Here is a 23805-nt window from a genome sequence, read left to right as displayed (position 1 = left end):
TTGCTTTACATTCAGGAGATGATTAGGGTTGAGAAGGAAGAGTGTATGGGAATCTACAGCCCTGATTGTTGCACACATTGCCTGATGTAATGCACACAGGTTACGTTTGGCTTTGTCTCTACACCTAAAGCTTATGATAGTGGTCGGCACACAGAGCATGTGTGGTACTATGGACCTAATGTTCAGCTTTTCAGCTGAGTAGTAAATGATAGAAATGTAGTGCGGGTATTGGAGATGCAAGAGAGAGGGGGGGCATTCTGCAATGCATTGCTTAGCTCTATCACTTAAATGGTTAAACTCAATCTCCAGAAGGAAGGGACCAAGAATTGGGTGTTAGGGGGTGTATGATGCTGAAAATGTTTAGAAGGCACTCACTGTGTCAAGATAATGGCAGCTTATCCAGATGGAGACCCCAGATGCTTAGAGGTACAGATTTGGAGATGGTGACAGCCAGGATACAATCCAGATGCAATTCGCCATCGGTTCTCCCCACACATACACACCAACCCCCCAACCAACTTTAGCCCGACAATCCGATCCGGCCCAATGTGTTCATTCAAACTGTGCCTCCAAGTTGAGGCTAATTTCGCACCTATTTGCACAGGAAGGGGGAAGGAGCCGAGGAATCATCCAGAGAGAACAAGGCACCTTCTCGCTTATCCAAACTTTTACTGACCATGGTGCTGAAGGGCGATGTGCTGGTTCATGATGAGCCTTCTCCTTGGTCAATCCACTTATTTATCAACGCTCTGCTTTAAAAATCCAATCCATCATTGGTCCAAACCAAGCCACTAGTTTATCCCACAACTTCTCCATGCACCATACCGAAGCTCTTTCCTCAACCCCTTGTCACCACCTTCTCCTTAAACCTAGAAAGAAACTTTCCTTCTCTCCAAAGATCTGATTAGATTTCCAACCACAATCCAGTGCAGCTCTGCATGTTCTTATAATAATCTTGAACCCTTTCCTTTAAATATATTTGTTGAATTTGGGTTTTTCTGCTTTATTTGAATTTCTTTGATCCAGCTATCCCGATGCTCAAACTCCAGTCTCGCTTTGCCACCCTTCTGCACAACCTCCTCTGCAATTTCATTATATCACTTTCAATGGGAGGGCTGTTGGAGAGATGCCGCTTGCAATAAATCCATCAGCCTTGTAGGATCACCTGGTGGAAATGGGGATTTTCATTGCATCCGTGCAGATGACTCAAACTCTTCCAATGAGCAAGAGGAAAAAAACTGAAACCCAAAAATTCCATCCAGGTGGAAATATCTGCAGATGCTTGAATGCACAAAAGTCTGTATGCCCAATCAGTTGCTACCCTCGTTCATCCATATTCCAGATCTTAGGGTGCACTAGGGTCTCTCCACCTCATGGCCAGACCCCCAGGGTTGTTTCTTTATAAATAGATCTTCTCTTGTTCGCATTCCTATATTCTGCCGATGTCTCTTCCTCCGTTCTTGGGAACCTTGCTCTTTCTTTATTGCTCGTTCTCTGTCGGAGACAACAGACCCCTTTATTCACTTGCCACCAGCAGCACCTCCACACATGAAATGCCTTAAGTTCCCAGTTCCAGCAGAGAAAAGCACAATTCCTTCCGCTCACCGTGCATCACTAGCAAACTGTGTGCAGATCTTCTGAGAACTCCATAATGCAATTTTCAGCATTCACATCTAGTGAGCGTTGCTCTCCCTCCTCCTTCCTACCTCACACACACCACCTCCTAATTCACTCACCCTTTTCCCTCTGCTTTCCCTTCTTCCATTTCTCTTCCCTACCCAATCCTACTTTTTCCTTCTTTTCCTCTGCTTGTGATGAATAAAATACAATTACCCAATTACCTCCCATCATCTTAGCACTGATTGGTCAATTGCATTAACACTTGATGTCTGAGGGAAAAACAGAGAATTGAAGGCAATGAATGGGATGTTGCTGCCATCTACCTGACAAATCAGAACACTGGAATCCATTAGCACTACAGACTCCAGCTATGGCTGGGGTTCATTATTTATTTATTAATGGAAATAGGTGAAATGGAAAAATGTGTTTTGGATATCTTATACTGTAGGGCTCTTTCTATATTTACATTATATTACAGGTATGGGACCTGTTATCCAGAATGCTCGGGACCTGGGTTTTTCCAGATTAGGGATCTTTCCATAATTTGAATCTCCATACCTTACGTCTACTACAAAAAAAATCATGTTAACATGAATTAAACCCGATAGGATTGGTTTGCCACCAATAAAGACTAATTATTTCTTAGATGGAATCAGGAAATCATTTTCAGAAATTGTAATTATTTCTTTACAATGGAGTCTATGGGAGATGGCCTTTTCGTTATTCTTTCTGGATAATGGGTTTAATAAATATTCTTACATTCTTGGTATCATAATACTACAGGTATGGGATATGTTATCCAGAAAGCACAGAATTACGGAAAGGCCATCTCCCATAGACTCCATTATAATCAAATAATCCAAATTATCTTTTTCTCTGTAATAATAAAACAGTGGCTTGTACTTGATCCAGACCACAATATAATTAATCCTTATTGGAAGCAAGACCAGCCTATTGGGTTTATTTAAGGTAGGAAGATCCAAATTACAGAAAAGATCCTTTATCCGGAAAACCCCAGGTCCTGAGCATTCTGGATAACAGGTCCGATACCTATACTACTAATGTTACAAATTATTATTATTATATGCATTTTAATTTTATATATAATTATTTAAATTATGTATTTTACTGTAGGGTCCTCTGTAACATATATTTCATATATTTTATATTATTATTATTGTTTGTATTACATGTATGGCAATGTGCCTTTACTGTAGGTAACAGTAAGGAACAGTCTGAACTTTTTTTTACCATGGGACTTTATTGACATCACCCCCTTTCCCCAATGATCATCTTGAAAGGAATATTGATCTGAGACCTGTTATCCAGAATGCTTGGGACCTGGGGTTTTCCCGGATAAGGGATTTTCCGTAATTAGGATCTTCGTACCTAGATTTCTGGTTTCTGGCACTGAGAAACCCACCGTCACTGTCAGTTCCCACTGTATATCAACAGCTTCTTGTATTTTTTTGCTGGATATTAATGGTTGGAAACCCTCTGAGTACAATCTTTCTACTTACCACAAAATAACTAATTATCACAGTGGAAGGTACTTATGGATTTATATATTGACCATTGTGTGCAGAGCTTTTTTTTCCCCGTGTCACATTTATAACCATGAGGCAGCTATAAAATGCTTTGAGAGGCGCAACAGATTATTGATTTTCAGGCCCGCCGACAACAGCAGAGTTATATTTCTGCACACTGGGGAGAAGGAATCTCTGCTTAGTTCTGGCCAATTATTTCACTTACAAAAATAAGGAGGAAAACATCAGTATGCCTTGTATTATTTCACTTAAGCATATTTATTTTAATTTTGTCTCTAATGTTTCTTTAAAAGGGAATTGCACCCCAAATGTTTGTTTTTACATAATGGATATGTACAGTGTGAAGGTATAACTTGTTGTGTGCCCAGGACATTCCTTCTCTGTATATTTGTATTTATACATATGGATAGGAGGTTCCATATTGATTCCTTTAGACAATACAGTATGAGGGTATAGCTTAGTGTGTGCCCAGAACATTCCTTCTCTGTATATTTGTATTTATACATACGGGAGGAGGGAGGTGCCATATTGATTCCCTTAGTCAGTACAGTATGAGGGTATAGCTTATTGTGTGCCCAGAACATTCCTTCTCTCATTACCTTCCCACACGCTCACATTCAAGACTTTGCTGCACCCCTCCTCTGGAACTCTCTCCCATGGTCTGTCCGACTTTCTCCCAACCTTTCTGCTTTCAAAAGATCTCTTAAATTGCACTTCTTTAGAGAAGCCTACCCTCACTCTGCTTAACTACCAAATGCAATACCACATACAGTAGAACATCTCTCACTCAATTAATTCTGATCTTGCCCACTCCCACACCTTGTGTCTTATTCCCTTCCCTTTAGATTGTAAGCTCCTTTGCACAGGGCCTTCCTCACCTTTTTGTACCGGTATTGGTTATGATGTATGTAACTCCTTATGTGAGAGAGGAGATATAATTCCAAGGTAGTCTCGGTAACCGTCAGTGGTCTAAGGGGGATTTGAGCTTGGCAGGCATGCTTTAATTGTACAGTAAGTATCTGAACAGCATGTTCGCCGGGAGGTTGAATTAGTTTTGTAGCATCTGGAATTATTTACATTCCCCATTATCTATAATATCTCCTAATGTTTTTACTCCTGCCGCCGCCCATATAGCAATATCCGGCACTGGTTTAAAGTGCGGGAGGTACTTGTTATACTTGTTACCCCACAAGGAGGTCCACTTTGTCCAGACTGTCTGTTTATTCTGGACGATGTTCAGCGCCCTCTGGAAGGATTCCACCACCGTTCTAATGGGGGTGTTGTCCTATGTATTGGGGTGATACCCCTGTAGGGCAGCTTAGATAGGGCCTCTAGGGAACCTATAATTGTGGCTTCTAGTACAAGCACTCGATTGTCTAACTGCGGAACTAGCCACCAATGCGCAAAGACCAATTGACTGGCCAAGAAGTATTTCCCAAAGTAAGGCATGTCCAGTCCACCACAAGTAAGCGGGGCCTGGAGAATCTGCAAAGCCAGTCTGGATCACTCACCTGACCATATAAATCCTCTTGTTATTGTGTAGAGTCTAGGGTCTTGAACAAGGTTTGGGGAGGTGTCTTAGGTGTGTTATGGAACACATATAGGAATTTTGGTAAAAAAACATTTTAAGCAAGTTAATTTTCCTGTGGACTGATACAGGGAGAATTTGCCAGACCATGGTTCTCTCTAGTAGCTGAGTTAGAACTGGGGAAATGTTCAGTCTTTCATATGTTATGGATCCATATCCCTAGGTACTTAAATTCAGATACCACACTTAGTTGTGTGATGCTCCATAGTCTCCAGTTTGGGGGTCCATGCTCCATGCTCCAGTTTGGGGGTCGTCTTTGGGAAAAATTAAGGATTTGTCATAGTTAACTTTGAGTCTGGAGAATTTACTGAAGTTTGACAGTAGTTGGATCGTGGCTTGGAGGAAGTCTTTTGAGTCTGCCAAGTATAAGAGCATGTCATCAGCATGCAATGACACTTTCTCTTCTATGTCTCCTAATTGAAGCCCCACAATTTCTCTGCTCTGCAGGGCAAACGGCATTCATAGCTGTTGTAAACTCATTTAAAAATATCAGCAAATATATATCAAATATTACCTGCCCCACCTTTATGCCTTAGGCATAGAGGCAGGGCAGGCAGTTACTTTCACTTTCCATTCAGCACTTACTAGATGCCACTGCTCTCCCCATATTCCCCCTTTCTCTTTACCATTTAAATGTGGTGTAATCAGGGCATGGGGATGGACATCAGGTCCCCCGTTCTGGTGCACAAACAAGATTTTGAGATGATGCAAGGCTTGTCTTAATAAAAGTGTCCACAAAATGGCTCCTGTCTGCTTGATATAATTATGAGTTCCTAGACTGAAGGAAACAGAATTCAAATAATTTAAATGGTTAAAAGTTTATTTTGCTTGACTAAAATGATAAAATAGGATTTGGAATATTTTTTTTGGGTGACAGGTCCCCTTTAAGCAGTTTTTCTGTAAAATGTTTCTGGATGAGTACCTTCACAGCATTTGGAAGACCCCGGATTCATACATTGGTCATTGTTTGGAGCTGGAGTTTTATTTGGTTAATGTCTTGAGGCAGGGGGGCTGTGCGGTACTCGTCCACTCCCACTCTTTCCTCTAGTTCACCGGTTCTCTCCCGAATATTTTGCATATCCTGTTTAATAAGGGACAGATCCACCTTTAATTCCTGATGTGAGCATGGAGGTTAGGGTGGTTTGACAGTTCAAGAGGGTGGGCATGAGGCCTGCTGGAGTTGACACTGCTTGTTTTTTTATTGGCTCTTTGTCCAACTTATGTGGGGGAGAGGCGCTCAGTGTGGGAGGGGAGGAACTAGTGACCTCCTAGTGACTTCCTGGTTGTTATTTCGGGCATATTACTCCAGCCGCACAGCTGCCTCTGATCTCACTTTATGCATTTGCTTGCCTATACTTGGTTGACTCCAGTGCATGGGCAATTAGATATTAGATATTATAACGGGTTTTCCATTCTTAAACACACAGTTAGTGATGGCCCACAGGTTCAGTAGTTAGTGGAGCAATCAGGGTTTATTTATATTACATGTACAGCAGGTCCTTGTAGTTGTATGGCATCAAATAAGGCATTACCATTTCCCATATGAACATCCCTGTCCCTCTGTTTCCACTTATAGTAAAACTTTTTAGTAAAACATTTGTGTGTATAAGGCAGCCCTGGCTCACCTCCAGCCACTCAAGTATTGTCCCTGCTGAGTTAGAGAATGCAGGTAGCACTGTTAGAGAGGATGGAGTAGGGGTAGGGGTCCAGGGCCAGATGTAAGTTCTGTGCAATGGGCAGCACCAGCTCACTAGTTAGGGTTGAGTGAGTGCAGAGTCTGCTGTTGGGCTCCGCACTGCCAGCATAGACCACTGGGAGACCCCGGGATGAGAGGTCTGTGAAGAGTGGCCTGGTAGGAAGCAGATTGTTCTTATTGCCAGGCTCTACTTCACTTGCCTGTCTCTGTGCCACTTAACTACTTGCAACAGAACCACGCGTCCAGCGCCAAGTTAAGGTGTGCCTCCGGACTGGTTACGGTCCAGGCCTGGGATTTACTTGAGTCCGAGGCTCGCGTGTTGTAGTAGGTTGTGCTCATTTGGTTGCGTCAGAGGGCTAATTCTGGCCCAAAGCTGTAACAGAGTATCCTTTATATCGTCAAAAGCTTGGTGTGATGCTGGGCACTTCGCCACTGGAGGATGATGGGAGAATTTGGATGAAGCCTCAAAAGTATGTTTTCTCCAGCATTCAATCGGTCACACCGCCCTATTAATTATATCTTAGTTGGGCTCAAGTACAAGCTACTGTTTTATTATAACAGGAAATTATTATTAAAGGAAATTGTTTTTAAAATTTTGGATTATTTGGATACGATGGAGTCTATTCTGACTCGGCTCTGTAATTCAGAGCTTTCTGGATAACAGGTTTCCAAATAACGGATCCTATACCTGTAATTCAAAGTGTTGATTTATTTATATGGGTAGCATTAAATGTATTTCATGTATTTTTCTAACCCTCTCAGCTGTTTAACACAATACAAAGGCTGTACTTTGATAGAAGACAAGAAACATGTGGATTATGGTACATGGAAGAAAACATTAGAATTCCATTAACATATGACATTGGGCAGTTATCCAGCAAGTTGGCTTGAAATACTCTTTTGTTTTCTTCCTGCTGCTTCTGCCTGAGATTGTCACATGAAGAATATGCTGCACAGATTTTCTTTAATTTATTTCTTTAAGGGATCTTTCCGTAATTTGAGTGAGAGATAGATAGATAGATAAATAGATAGATAGATAGATAGATAGATAGATAGATAGATAGATAGAAAAATAGATAGATAGATAGATAGATAGATAGATAGAGAGAGAGATAGATAGATAGATAGATAGATAGATAGATAGATAGATAGATAGATAGATAGATGGGGGCTCCAAAGACCTTTTATTTTAGTAAATGAACAAAATACAGGTATGGGACCTGTTATCCAGAATGCTCGGGACCTGGGGTTTTCCTGGAAAAGGGATCTTTCCGTAATTTGAGAGAGAGATAGAGAGAGAGAGAGAGAGATGATAGATAGATAGATAGATAGATAGATAGATAGATAGATAGATAGATAGATAGATAGATAGATAGATAGATAAATATAGAGATAGATAGATAGATTTTATTTTAGTAAATGAACAAAATAGATAGAGAGAGAGAGAGAGAGAGAGAGAGAGAGAGAGAGAGAGAGAGAGAGAGAGAGAGAGCGAGAGAGATGATAGAAACATAGATAGATAGATAGATACTGTAGATACCTTTTAATAAATGAATAAAATACAGGTATGGGACCTGTTATCTAAAATGCTCGGGACCTGGAGTTTTCTGGATAAGGGATCTTTTCGTAATTTGGATCACCATAGTTTTTCTGATTAAAAAATCATTTAAACATTGAATAAACCCAATAGGCTGGTTCTGCTTCCAATAAGGATTAATTATATCTTAGTTGGGATCAAGTACCAGCTACTGTTTTATTATTATAGAGAAAAAAACAAATGTGTAAATTTTGTCTTAAATTGAATCTATGGAAGACAGCCATTAAGTTATTTAGAAGTTTTTGCATAAGGGGTGTCTGGATAATGGATTCTATGCCTGTACAAGTATTGGAATATATATATTTATATAAATATAAAAAAAACTATAAGTGTAATATACTAATAATTTTCCTAAATGACAGAAACCGCTAAAATAATTAATTCTACTTAAATATTGGTTCATTTCCACTTTCAATAAAGTCTGAAACATAGGTGCTAAATTGATCTTTGTATTAATTCCCAAACTTACTGCGGGTACCTGCAATGGGGGCCAATTCAGGACCTTTTTAAAGTAAATCAGACCCCTTGAGTGTTATCAAACTCTGAATTTTAATGTAATGTTTCTTCTTAAACAATTGCGTCGATATTCCTTATATTAATGTTCAATGAATCTAAAATGCCGGCGTTGTATAAACCTGCTGAATATTCCATATACACCTGTAACTTCTGTTTCAGAACCAAAAATACCAAGCTATATGGAAATGTTCTGCCGGAATCCTGTTTTTTTTATTTACAGTGCAGCAATTCTGTTATTCAATTTTAAAAATGCATTTAGATGGTCTCAAAATCTTATTGCAAAATACACGGTTACAAACACCAGGGATTCTGATTTCCCCTCCGAAGGAATCAGAAATTCCGCCTGCTCGCTAAATCTGGTCTTGGAGGATAGTGCAGTAAGCTGACAATTCCTTTACTGCCGTGAAGTGCTTAACTATAAATATTAATATTCCTCCCAAATGTACTGCCGAGCGGTGGACAAAAATCTGTTTCACTGGTTTTAAATTTTACACGCGTTTCTACAGACCATGGTATATTATCCACACAATTAATGTGATCTTCCCAGGGGAAGCAGTGAAGCATCTTGTGTGTGACTATTTTTTTGGACAATTTGAGACACTCTGAGCCGATAGATTTTTAAATTCAAGGATTTTCTAAATTCATTCATGAAAACAAAATTGTGATTAAACTGAATCAAAAATTTGAAGCAGCTAAAATCAAAGCATCTTGTGTGAAACTACTTTTTTTGGACAATTTGAGACACTCTGAGCCGATAGATTTTTAAATTCAAGGATTTTCTAAATTTGTTCATGAAAAAAAAAATTGAGATTAAACTGGATAAAAAAATTCTCATTTGCTAACATGTTTGCAGCATTTGCAACAACTCACACCAGAAAGAACTGAGCATCTTAAGTTGGGGGAAAAAAAATAATTGCAACAAAAATCACACTGTCTCATTCGTTTTAAAAATAAAAATCAATTTGATAGCTTGAAAGTCGTTAAATTTTTTCTTTCAAAATATACTAAAAATTCTTGAAATTTTTGTTCAGAAAATTTGAATCCAATCATGTTTATAGCTAAATTGCAAAAAAAACACCCCAAGTTTGGGACATGTTATTATTAAACATTAAGGGGCCCATTTACTTAGCTCGAGTGAAGGAATAGAAGAAAAAAAACTTTTGAATTTCGAATGATTTTTTTTGGCTACTTCGACCATCAAATTGGCTACTTCGACCACGACTTTGACTTCGAATTGAACGATTCGAACTAAAAATCGTTTGGCTATTCGACCATTCGATAGTCGAAGTACTGTCTCTTTAAAAAAAACTTCGACCCCCTACTTCGCCACCTAAAACTTACCGAGGTGTCATGTAAGCCTATGGGGAAGGTCCCTATAGGCTTTTTAACAATTTTTAGGTCGAAGAAAAATCGTTCGAATCGAACATTTCGAAGGATTTAATTGTTCGATTGAACGATTTTACGTAAATCTTTTGACTTCGATATTCAAAGTCGAAGGATTTACATTCGGCAATTGATATTCGACCCTATGTAAATCTGCCCCCAAGAGTTTTTTAATGGCTGTGGTATTTCTTTGGGAGATTGCAATGTGGAATCAAGCATGAGGGAAAGTTAATGATCAAGTGCATGAAATGTGTTAGGCTGAGTTTGTTCACTCCTTGCCTGTAATCAAATTTGCATTCATTGACTTTGCCTGCCGTGGGATCTGTGAGAGCCTGCTGCTGCATGCAAAAGAGTCACTAGGACCCATTTACTATACCTCTGTTCAGGAATCCAAAAGCTAGAAGTCCTGCAGCGGGTCGGGTACCATACAGGTTGTTAGTATTATTTTCAGATGCGGCTCTATGGGTTTTAAGTCAGGTTGAGTGTCATATTTATATTATTTCTTTTTTTATCTATATTTTAACATTTTCTTAACATGTGTTCTCTTTCCCTGCCCACTTCTGATGTCACTTACAGTCTACAGCAACATTATATTTTGGTAGTCAGTAGGTTGCGGATCAGTCAGGTTGGGTTACAGTTCCAATCAAGTAGAAATGCTGGTTGCAGGTCCTGGTCGAAAAAATGGTTCTGAACATCACTCTACTAAGAGCACTAAGTGACAAAAGAGGGCCCACTGTGACTTGGGATGGGATAGGAGGTTAGAGGGCTGACTCCTACATGCCTCCATCCCTTATGAGTACAGAAGGTAGTGCTGTATTCACAGGAGGCAGCCACAGGTCTCTGCACTTCAAAAGAGAGTGCAGAGACTTGCAGTTATTGGTTGGTCTAAATATAAAACACTCTGGGGCAAATTTACTAAAGAGCGAAGTGACTAACGCAGGAGAAAATTCTCCAGCGTGACGTCATTTTGGTACTTCATGATTTACTAATGGTCGCTGGCGTAACTTCACTAGCGAAGGAGACTCTAGCGGTACTTTGCTCCCTAACGCCTGGCGAATTTGCGCTCTGGCGAATGGACGTAACTACGCAAATTCACTAAGATGCAGATTTTACTGAACGTTACCTCTTGCGCCAGTTTTGCCTTCGGCCACCTCAGACCAGGTGTAGTGCAATAGATTAGATAGGAGTTCCTAAAAAAATAGTTAACATTTTTTCTTAATCCAAAAAAACACTGGCGTCTTTTCCTTTTTCAGGGTGCTAGGCTGAAAAAGAGCGTAATTTTTTGGGGGGGGAACCCGCTTCCCTCCCGTCCTGGACGCAACTTCGGATTTTAGTGAATTAGCGTTGTCCTGGCGAATCTACACCTGGTGAAGTGTTGCGCTGTGAGCAAAGCCGTCGCTGGCGAATTTTTGGAGGTCAGTGAATTTGCCCCTCTGATGTAAGCTCACGGGGGGGGGCAGTGTAGAACCTATAACTCAAGCAGTGGGTGGGACTATAACACACAGATGACAGCTTACACAGTGGCGGAACTACTGGAGGAGCAGGGGGTGCGAGCTGGCCAGGGCCCGCACCCCCTCAAGGCCCCCCGGGAGACCGCGCGCCGCTGACAAATGCGGCCAAATGCGGCCGTTTGGAGGGGGCGGGGCCCAGCTGTGCATCACGCACCAGGGCCCGCCCCCCTCTAGTGATGCTTCTGAGCTTACACCTTTACACCATGTTCACACCCACATCTATAAGAAGGCATGCAATGAGGTCCTTATTCACAGTTGTGTCTACATCATTATGGCATCATTATGTCTTCATCATTGTGGTTCATTGACATCTTTGCCCTATGTGTTCCTCCCACCAGGCCATAATCTTTGCTTGAATGGACCAAGCTCAGCCTGAATATAAACTTTCCCTCTGCCTTCCCTTAATGACCTTCTTATGCAGGGCCGGATTTACATAGAGAGCGCCCCTAGGCCCAATGCCGTTTGTCGCCCCTGTCCTCTCCCCTTTATTCGTGCAAATTTTCATCATCAATGGGGAAATTTAAAAAATCATTGTATCTCCAACGCATCCCCAGTGTTTTTGAACCAATGTGGGTGTGGTTGGGCCCTAAAATCCTGCCGCCCTAGGCCCGGGCCTAGGTGGCCTTTCCACAAATCCAGGCCTGTTCTTATGATGATACTCAGTTCTCTACTCCGTAGGGGAAATTTACAGCATGGTAAATCTGAGCCGATGCATTCTTCATACTGTATTTGCTTCTGTGGGTATCTGATAAAGTGTTTAGGATAGTTGGAAAATATATGAGAACCTTTGACCTTCAACTGCCCTTGCTGCAAGGGAAAGTATAGACCATGCCCAGAGTTCCAACATTATCAGCTTCTGTGATAACTCTTCTGGTGCAGATTTTAAATCCATTCATAAACACGGAGCAGAAGGGAGCATTACTCCAGGGTGAGCCTTTCCATTACTAACAAATATATTTATTTCACGAATGAACAATTGCATTTCAGAATGATTTATCTGTTACAACCTCCTCCTCTGCAAATAAATAATACATACTTGTGCGGATTTAGAAAAAATAAACAAAAAAAACAGCCCCACCCCTCAAAAAAAACCTGGACTTTTTTAATGACATATTTCACTACCCTTTATCATGGGCTAGAGAAGGAGAAATATGAATAATATATATCTTTAGAAAGAAAATAAAAATAAGATGATGCACAGTGACTCACCCAAAAGTAAAATAAATATTAAGAAATGAATTATTAAATATAGTGTATAGAAACTAAAAAACAAATTAAACTGTTTTTTTTTGTTTTTTTTAAAAAAGCTACTAAGAGAAGAGACAATTGATTCCATTATGACGCCTTCACAACTCTTTGGGTACCACGTACTAAAAGGTTGGATGCCCTCCATGACCCGACAGCAAGATCTGTTAATGCACCACCAGGGACCTGTCATTACCTTGTTTGCACAGGGCTTCGTAATCACCTAAAGTCTTCCTCTGATGGTTTTATTTCCATAAAACCTCAGTTATTATGAGTCACTAAAATATTGGGTTTGTAGTTTTATTTTTACTCACTACTATTGTTCTTCTATAGATGATGAGTCTGTTGACAACGGTCTACAATTAAATGTTAATAATTACATTTCCTACTCAAGGTCCCATGAAAGTCTAAATGGTTCAACTTGCAGCATGCTTGTCTTGCCTACCTAAACGTTTTGCTCCAGAATGAATACCATATTTCCTTGTTCCTTACTATAACTATCCTATTGTGTTATAATCCTTTTATAACACACATTTTCAATGATAATATTCTGTGATGAATGTATAGTAGGGTAACTGTTTTTTATATAATAGTATCCATGTATCCAAGAGGTTGAAGTTCCAGGCCAAATGTTGAACAACAATGTGTGATTAGAGGGCTTGAATGAAAAAACAAAAAGTGTGGTTAGTGATATGATCAACAAGGAGGGGCCCCACAATAATAATAAAAAAATGATTTTGTTTTGTTGTGGTTTTTTGCATTGTTAGTGGCAAAACGCTTACCTTTTAAACTTAGCCAGAAAATGACTTCAAGGTTTGCCATTAATAGCAAAGCATAGTCTTGGTTCCTGGATACAAGAGCCTATCAAAAATTACTTTCTGAAGATCCTCAGGATATATATGGTACTTTTAACATTCATAAGTGGCTTTTCATAGAGACTTACATCAAGGTCAACCATCAAAATACTCTTTGCCATCATTTCATTAGGGTTCTAGTCTACTGATGTTCATCACACAAAAATGGAGAAGATCTTAAGGATAGTAAAGGAAAATGCAATCTTTATTGAAGCACTCATCAAAGGCCATACAAGAGCAAACCATAAAGTCAGATGATTATCATGATTTCTTATCTCATTCTATCCTGCAGAGATTCTGACCTGAAGATCATATGATACCAACACAAACCATTTTTAAATGACCTTTGGAAGGTTATCTCTAATGAGGACTCTACTGAACCTGTATTAAAGGCCCTGGCATAGGCTAATCCATTGGACACACGTCAGTTTGTGTAATTTCCTATGCCCTGTCGGTGTTACGAACCAGAAGTTTTTAACAAGGAGCACTACTTGACCTTTCATGAGGCTATCTTACCTAATTACTGTTTTATAGGGTCAATGTCCAAGGACTTAAAGTGGCAATGATTGTTTAATTTTCCAACTCTCAGTTTCTGGGATGAACTCTGGATAAATGCACAGAATAGCTTGTTCCACAACACAACAGCTTCAGCTAGCCAACATTATGGTGACTTTAATTTAGGTCAAAGCTAAGCACTGCCCTTTCCATATAAAGTACATACACAGAGACATGTTGTCTTTAGACTGATTTTGTAATTAGAGTAAAAAAACCCTCTCACTCTCTCTGTCTTTTTTCTACTACAAGAGATAACTAGAACTGCTTTTCTTTGCATGAAATTTTGGATCACTGCAAATGTCCACCTTTTTATATATAACAGGAAGGGCAAAAGTGTTCCAGTTGTATGTTTTAATGATAATCATGGGACTCGGTCTACTGAAGGCCAAGAAGGTCATGTATCATATTATATTAAACAGTGCTATCCAACTCAAAACCATTCAGCTCTTTTTCAACTACATTTTAGAGAATCCCCCTAACAGAGTGAAAGCTCGAAGGCAGTGATCCTTAACCAGTGGCTTGTGAGCAACATGTTGCTCACCAACCCCTTGGATGTTGATTTCAGTGGCCTCAAAGCTGGTGCTTCTTTTTGAATTCCTGGCCTAGAGGCAAGTTTTGGTTCCATAAAAACCAAGTGTACTGTCAAACAGAGCCTCCTGTAGACTGCCAGTCCAATCCAAATAGGAGCTACCAAATAGCTAATTACAGACCTTATTTGGTATCTCCAGGGATATTTTTCATGCTGTGTTGCTCCCCAACTCTTTTTACATTTGAATGTGGTTCCTGGGTAAAATGTTGGGGTCTACTAAGGGTTGTTGGAACCTGCAGTTTAACAGCTTGTGCTGTAGGTTTGCAATTTTTATAACACTTCATTGTATGTTAACGCCCTGGCCCATAGTTACAGCTGAATCCATGGGGTACAAAAGGGTATCTTCATCCCCTCATCACCTCATCTGTGCTCAAGGCATGTATACATATGTCATCTTAAGTTTCCCTTTATTTCATTCAGTGCTGGTTGACTCACATCCCTTTATTGCTTTTCACCTCTGAAAGCAATGGTTAAGCCTGAAGCTGGAGGGAAGAATGCTTTGTACCATAGTACGTATAGCATTAATATTAAACACAAACAACAAATCACTGCAGCTGTTATTTTTCTGGCAAAAACCGGCCGCACTAATGGATGCCATTAAGCTCCTAGTTTGTCAAATACGGCATTTTCCATTTAAATCCCATTCACACCTCATACATTTATACGGCGTGCTATGAAAAATGGTAATGCCACATTTATCCCAATTTAGTGCTATGACAATGCTACGAGCCTATGAGATAATGATCATGATTTACATTAGTAATGTTTTTTTTATGGAGTGTTTGAGGTACAATACTTGTGATTTTACTGATACAAGTTTGTTTTTAGTAAATTTAGTTATTTAAGGGGCACAATGAGGTGGTAGACATCGCCTGCAAATGAGAATATGCTTAGTTGTACGGAGGTTTGTGAAAATGTAGTGAGTCCAATACTTTCAAAACAGAAACCAAGTCCTACTACCTCCATCACTCCTTTGATATACAATTTTTGTTATTGGTATGCTTTACTATTGTTATGACCAGGTCCACATGTGTAAGATATTTAGGGGCAGATTTAGCAAGGGTCAAAGTGAAAATCAAAGTAAAAAAATTCGAATTCCAAGCTATTTTTGTGTACTTTGACTAGAGAATAGTCCAAATTTGATTCAAAGTTTTCTTTTTAAAAGCTTTGAATCGAATTTGATCGAATACGATGTTGGCCTATTCACCCGCAGAAAAATAATACATTTCAGTTGATCTTTTTTTTTTATTCGAATTTTGAAGTTAGGGGAGCTAAAAAAAAAATCCGAAAATTTGAAATTCGACCCTTGATAAATTTGCCCCTTAGTATTGCCCTGTAATGACCACAGTGTCTCTACTGACATACTGTACTTCTTAGCCTGAATCTCAACAGGCAGTGAGGTGCAGAAGTTCACTGTTTACCAGGTAACTAGTGAGTTTTGAAAGAGAACACAATTTCCCAGTGATTCCACCCTGACTTGGATGGATTTTGTTCTCAAGCTAGCCTTGGTTACTAGAAGAATGGCCTTGAGGCAGAACCACCTTTTTGGCTCTAAGACCAGTTCTTTGGTTATTTTTTTTTTGTGCTGTTGGGTGATATCGCTATGCGCACCCTTCAGGAACTCCCTTTCATTCCCATATGCATATGTTCTCATGTCATACATTCCTTTATTCACAATTCTTACTCTTTCTGAGTTCAGAATCCAAAGAGCTTCTGTCAAATAAACTTTATATTTTACCTCAAGTTTTCTCCCCCTCCCGACAGTTTTAAGAGGTCCAATATTTACTGTGGAAGTGCCTGTTCTAACAGTTGCCTATGGGCCTTCAACCACAGGGGTCAATGCAAAGCGTTTTTTTAGGTTTCTTGCACGGTTGGCCAAGCCAGAGGTCCAGCAGTCACCTGGCACTATTGTTCTCAACATTTGAACTTGTGCCTCATAGATCCACAATATTTTGAACAGACACAAAGGCCCATATTGTTTTGTCCACATCTCGCCACCCCTAGGGGATGTACCTGCCACTGTGGAGAACAATGGTGGACCATGGACATCTACATAAAATGCCATGCATGGACCTTGTTTGCACTTCCTTCATGGCATACACGTAACCTTCTGCTCAAGACAGACATTAAGTACAGAGCTCCCTTGTACCAGTGACTTCTGCCCCCCCTCTGCCCTTGCACTGTACAGTATTTTCTATGTAATGGAATGGAAGAAATGCTTAGTATACAGCAAATTTGCCAACCTTGGTGCCTTAGCCTTGAATGAATAGTTACTGTAATACACAAAATGCAAATATTGATGTGTATATATATATATATATATATATTTTCAATCTAACAATAACCCAGGGGCATTGACTGAACCGAACATAATATGTTTCTCATCAGACATTGTATAAATACATGTGACAACCAATCTATAGATAAGTACCGTATATTCACTCAGATAAATATGGAAGGTGAGAAATCATGTAGCAAGTGCTTCACACATGAATATGTGATATACCTTTCTGCACTAAGGCAGACTAATGAGGGAGAAATTAGTTTCTGTAGGTGGCCTGTGACTCAACACTTGGTGGGTTCTGAGCTCATGACATGAACTGACCGACCCCTCCTTATTAAACCTCTGCATGTTATGGCTCACGCAAACTCTTCTATTGTATTTCTGTTGATTTTCTTGTTATTCCCTGAGATGACACTTCATTATAGCCTCATTATATATATACCCTCCTCTGTCCTCAGTGAAAAAATAATAATAAAAGAACATACAAACTCTCCCTCTCTCTCTCTTTACAAGAGTGAATTGAAACATTTTTGGATTTCATTTTCTTTTTTAACAGGCAAGTAATGAATGAGGCTAGGAATGATGCACCTAATACATTAGACTGTACCAATCCAACACCATGTCACTGAAGTTGAGCATCTGAACTTGTCATAGATTCAAAACTTTCTTATCTTGGCTTTGGCACCGGCATTTTATTCACTCGGAGTAGTAGTCTGGATTTTGTGTTTGTGGATGTTACCAGCATGATACCAGAGACAGACATTAAGCATGCTTATCTACTGTCATCTACATGTTCAAGCAAGTGATATTCTCTACCTGTTTGGGTCCAGTTTCCCATGGAGTTCCTAAACTCTGAATGCACATCAGTCCCTGTAAAAGAGGAGAAACAAAATAACATTGTTAAGACATACACCATTGCATACTGTTTTGTGCTGTTTGGCGTATAGAAATAACCACAATGCTCCACTATGTGTTGTCCAGGTAAACTTGAAGATAAGAATGTTAAGAGATTATGGTTGTAGGTATAAACAGCACACACTTGTTGACTTGGCATTTCTTTTTTATATACCTTCCAAGATATCATTAGTATTGGTATGGGAATCCGTTATCGGGAAACCAGTTATCGAGAAAGCTCCAAATTACGGAAAGGCCGTCTCCCATAGAGTCTATTTATTTTTCATTCTTAAAATGATTTCCTTTTTCTCTGTGATAATAAAACAGTACCTTGTACTTGATCCAAACTAAGATATAATAAATCATTATTTGAGGCAAAACCAGCCTATTGGGTTATTTCATGTTTACATGATTTTCTAGTAGATTTAAGATATGAAGAGAAAAACTATGGAAAGACGCCTTATCCCCAAACATTCTGGATAACAGGTCTCATATCTGTACTCCTTTAAAAATGATCATTGGGGAAGGTGGTCAATAAAGTCCCATGGTGGAAAAAAGGTCAGACTGTTCCTTACTGTTACCTACAGCAAAGGCTCATTGCCACGCAAATGTGCAGTCTAATAGCACTAGCCAACCAGCCATTAAATTACCCTGTCCAATTCTAAAGCTGATGACTCAACAGCATGTATAGTTTTGGTTCATTGTTCAATTTTGCTAAATAGACTTGGTTGAACTAGAGGTTGATGGTATAGCAATCACTTTGGGGAACCACACATAGATACAATAATGGACTACGGACCATTGTGTTACAAAATCTTGACCAATTTGAAGTCCCTTGGTAATCCGTGACAAATATTTCTGGTCTACTGTCCTGTTTGTATTATTTGATCTTTCCAGGTCTTCCCAAGGCTCCATATCCCAAAGCCCCTCTTAACCACAGGGTGCCCTCCCTCAGCTGTTATGCCACTGCTTCCTAATTAACTTAAAAAAAAAAAAAAAGCCTTTTTGCTATACTTCAGTAGGAAATCTAATTTCTTTATTTAAAGCCAGATAATGTCTTTAGGGCAAAAAAGTATCTTTTCTAATCCATCCCATGCTGTGGAAGACAACTACAGAAAAGATTGAATTGAAGAGTGAAGAGCTTCTCTGTATGTATGCGGCACACGGCTAATCTGCAGCCTCATTCATGCACATTCCAAAAAAAAAAAAAGCATCAAGGGGAAGTCGGAAATAGAAGCAGTTTAATTAAACCAGGTACAGCTGCTTATAGATCCACTCCTATTTTGATGTCACGGGGTAGCTGGAAGGAGCTCAATATCATACAGATTCCTTAATGAATAAAAATGTGCAGCTCAGAAAATAAATAATATTCGCCGACCTGAAGAGATAAAGATGTTGGTGTATTTATCAGCTTGGGACTTTTTTTTTTGCCATTCAATGCAGTAAACCTTATTTAATTGAGCCATAGGTTAATATTCCCAGGAGAATGCAATATACTCTTGGTTTGGCTACAAGGAAGACTTGAGGTTCAAAGGAAGGGTTGCAGCTGAGAAACTACATCAGATAATAAGATAGAGCAAATTACAAGCTTTTATGTCAATCATGCATTGCTGGAGAAATAATGTTGCATGGGCAGAAGGTCAAACAGCTTGCTTTGTTCATCATTGGAACAAGCTACAGAGAATAGTTGGAGTTGGCTATGTATAACCCAGGCAAATGAAATAGGATGAGGAAATGGAATAGTCAAATACGGGCATGGAAGAAAAACATTGTGGAAGAGTAAATGTAGATTTTTTTTAAATGTTAGCTTAAAGAGGGACTGCCATCTTTTTATGGATTTGGCTAATCTTTTACTCTCATATTTCAGAATCTTTTAACAATGTAGCAGAAGTTAGTTCTTCTCCAGGTCTATCAGAGCCAGAACTAGGCATAACGGGGCTAAAACCCTAGGCACATACATATTCTGCCTTCTATAACTCCATTCAGACAACGAGCAAGCAGTCAGTTGGGGTTGTTGGTAGTGAGGAAAAAAATCAGTGTAACAGCCACCATGATATTATTCAAATCATTTAGTTAAGATAAGGAAAACTCATCCCAAACCTCACCAAAACCACTTCAGCCTGTGCCGACTTTGAATGTGTTGGGCCATGAGGGCGGGCAGAATAACAGTTCTGGATTCTCTGCTCTATGTTTACCATAGCTTGCAACGCACAACTGTGCTACAGTGGTCCTTTCAATAGCAATGCATAGACATATCAGCATCATAACATGTCATAAATGCCCCGGGTTTAGTAACCTATTCCAGCCAATGAGCAGTTTGCATTTTCCAGTCATTTGTTTTGAAGGCAACACCTGATTAGGTTAGTTGACTTACCTCCATAGTGTTTGTCTGCTAAGAACATTCCATCTTTAGCTATGGAGGGAAGAAGGTTTCTTGGCACATAACTCAACAAAGGGCAACTAAAATCCATAGACAAAAATAGCTGCAATTTTTAATGTTATAACACATGGCTGCTGTATGGATAAATAGCTGCCTCCTGGAGGTTTATCCCCTCTAATTCATATATTGCCAAGTGGTCGAATAGCAAATTCTACTTATAAATTACAGTTACCCTCTTCATTACATTTTCCTTTTCATATCTTGTAAATATGTTTTGAATTAAATAACATAAAGGGATGGGTTATGAAATTCTTCAAAATGTTATTAGTGCAAATAGCTGCTGACAGAAAGTGATAGATCGCTTCTCGTGTGATATTTAAGGCTGATGTGAGGAGGACTTTAGCCTGGAGCCGCGCTCAGTCATGACGCCGTTTGCACGATGTGGTGGAAAATACAGAGGTATAATTAAAGATAACAATGTAAAATAAAGGAACATGAAATACATTTTAACAGAACCCATTTAATGAATGTAGTTCATGTAATAAGAATGGACAGGAAATAAAAATGAATATGAAATGCCTCAATAAATAAGAATAATCTATCAGAAGACTTTTAGACTCTGAGCATAATGGCATCTTACATGCCTGTACCCTTTGCCTTAGACTTGTGATTTGAACTTTTGCCTATTTTTATAACCCAATTCTGGCCCAGCCTCCGGAGGGGGCCTATGAGACACTAAAGTGGGTTTTGAAGGTCAAAACAGTGGCAGGTTTTCTTGGGAGTTGAGGGTTGTGTTGCTCGTGGGTATGGGTTTTGTTGCAATGGGGCTAGGTAGGGCAGGGTTAGGTTGGCCCCAGGAAATGTATTTTTATTGGGTCCCATGATTCATGATGATAGCCCTCAATGTACCTATTTTAATGAATAAAGTAAAACAATCACCCCTCTATTCATATTGACCATTCCCAACAAATCTCTCTTTTAAGGTCCAATGACCATGAAATACAAAGCCAACTGCTTTTATTTGATTTCCAGTATATGCCATTATTTTTTGGGTAGAGAACAGAAGCCTAAAAAGAGGTAGTAGATCTGGAGAGTCCTACCTCCTCCTTCCTGTACCTTACAAGTCATTACCTATTGAAGAAAAAACAGAGCAGTGCAATTGAGCTTCATCTCATGCCACCGAATCTCCTGCAAGTGATTCTAGACCTAAAGCAGGAGAAGTTGGAGCCAAGTCCAGATTGACTTGACACAGCATTGCAATGATGGCACTGTTTTGCTTTGACACTACAGGTAAGGTACAGGGAAAGGTTCATTGGTGCAGTTCAAGAAGAGGGGTGGCAGGACTTTCCAAGGATACTGCTTTTATCTATGGCTTTCGTTCTCCTTTAAAGTGTTACATATCACAGCACCCAAGATCTTCCTCCATTGCCCTCTATTGCAATCACTTTAAACCACTGCTACATGCTGGTGCCAGGTACTGTTCATAGAGGACAATTTGGGGTAAATTGAAACCATTTTATTTGGTGAAAAGAAATGTGGTGGGCAAATATCTGAATTTCCCCATATGTCTTTGTCTTATTAGCCAATTAGAAGTATCCATGAGTTACAACAAAGGTATGAGAGGTGAACAGACATTATTATATTTCCTGCTCCTGAATCAACATAATGATTCCCTCATTCCATTCGCTCATCTCTCTCCATAATGACTGATTTAATTTGACAATCAGTCCTCCACATCTCCTTGACTTTCTCTCTGCTTCTAGGAGGGCCCGCTATATTTATATATAGTAATGCATGTCACCTTTCTGACATAATTTATTTGTCGGATTTTACTCATACTCAGCACTTACTTTCTTTTCTCTACCATAAGTCATACCATAAAAAAAACCTTTGACACAACCGCGTGACATAATATAATCAAAATGACTTACTGTAAAGGGTAGGAGAAAGAATGCCATTCGGTGAATCTAGGTGACTTTGAAACAATCCATTAATTAATTACTGGACGATTAGCAAGTAAATTAGTGAACTTTTTGTTGTTATTAGAGCTGATCCATCGAATCGGTCAGGAGATGATTTGAAAATATTGATTTGCTATCGCCCATGAACAGCAATTGAATGACCTGACCTGCTTGAACCCACTAGGAGTGCTGTTATTAAAGAGCAGTTAGACCATTATGTATATGGGATGTAAATGGGTTATAGGGAGGGGGCAGGAGCATGAAGGCACAGTTTTAATACAGCAATACATTAATAAACTTGTCTTCTGTAGTTCCATGGCATTTGGTGTTTGTCTGGTCTCTTCCTTGCCATTATCAATAATACCTTTAATTTAATTTTCTAATTGGTAGTAGACTGAACAAAACTAATTGGTAATTGGTCATTTGTACTTGTACTATTTAGCATTTGTAAAGAAGTCCTTTATGGCAGCCATAACCCCAGATGTCATGTGATGTCTATGAATGTATTAAAACCTGGGCTGAAAGCAAAAGCTTCATATGTACATACTTGGTATCCTTTTTATACATAAATATTTTTTTTATGTTAGCATTACACAATACAGAACAACAAAGTAGTATTACTACCTGTCTGATTTTATTTGCCTGTTTGTGTCTCAAACAAGAAGGCTAAAATGCCGTGATGACTTCTCTATGCAACATAGTCTTGCCGCCTTATGCCATAGTCCCAACCATAGATGTCACCATCCACCCCTGATGTCAAAGTACCACCACCTCAACATCATCTGCCCTGCCTCTGATGCCACTGTCCATTTTCACCACAACAAAATGTGGCAACCCTACATCCAGCAGATACGAAGAATTATTTACCAAGGCTATAACTGCAAGTCTTGGAGCACTAAGGAAAACATTAGGGTTCATGCAGACAGAACCTGCAGCCTTAGAAAAGGTTGGTCAGACACAAGGACACCCTATACTTTACACCTGCCTTAAGCACTCCCTAGACACTGGAAGTAACATCCAAGGGTTGGTGAGAAACATATTGCTTACGAGCCACTGGTTGGGGAGCACTGCTCTAGCAAAAGCGGCGCCCCAAAGCCTCATGTTTCTAGCGCCCATCTGTCTTCACACAAGCACTGGAGCATTGGAGAGCTGTAAGTCTCCAGGCTCCTTAGGATGCAGCTGACTGTAGGGTTGCCACCTGTCCAGATTTTACCCAGACAGCCGGTATTTGAAAGGACGGTCTGGGTGAAAACTTCCTGTGTGGATTTCCAAATTAGGAAATCCAGACAGGATGTTGCAAATAATGAAATGGTGATCAGCCAATCACTGATCACCATGTCATCAGTCCTGATCCCCAACAACACCAGTCCCGTCTCCAACTTGAGACCTGAGTTCACTGGATCTGCTCCACCTCCGATGTCATTGGCCCTGTCCCCCTGCCCATTTTCTGGCCCCAGAAAAGGTGGCAACCCTAGCTGGATGGCATGATGCCCCTAAAATTTGCAGGCTAGGCTCTGGGCTTCTCCACAAATTCAGGCCTGCCCATGTGCTGCTGCCCACATTCTGCCCACCTACCATGCTCTCT

General features: G+C 39.7%; 1 protein-coding gene across 4 annotated transcripts in view; it reads right to left on the bottom strand.

Annotated features, from left to right (window-relative positions):
- Window positions 1-23805, bottom strand: part of lrrc4c.S (leucine rich repeat containing 4C S homeolog) — a 496732-nt gene that overhangs the window by 70149 nt on the left and 402778 nt on the right. For 2 of the 4 annotated variants that reach the window (XM_041560990.1, XM_041560991.1), the window contains one exon: window positions 17802-17855. The gene's annotated coding sequence lies outside the window, so the exon portion shown is untranslated. Of the gene's footprint in view, window positions 1-375; window positions 1782-17801; window positions 17856-23805 lie in introns of those variants that run through there. The other 2 variants (XM_041560992.1, XM_018260288.2) reach the window with 2 other exon arrangements.

This window comes from Xenopus laevis, chromosome 4S (assembly GCF_017654675.1).
Source record: "Xenopus laevis strain J_2021 chromosome 4S, Xenopus_laevis_v10.1, whole genome shotgun sequence".
Classification (NCBI taxonomy): domain Eukaryota; kingdom Metazoa; phylum Chordata; class Amphibia; order Anura; family Pipidae; genus Xenopus; species Xenopus laevis.
The sequence above is the reverse complement of the archived record's forward strand: the minus strand, read 5'-3'. Positions and strand labels throughout refer to the sequence as shown.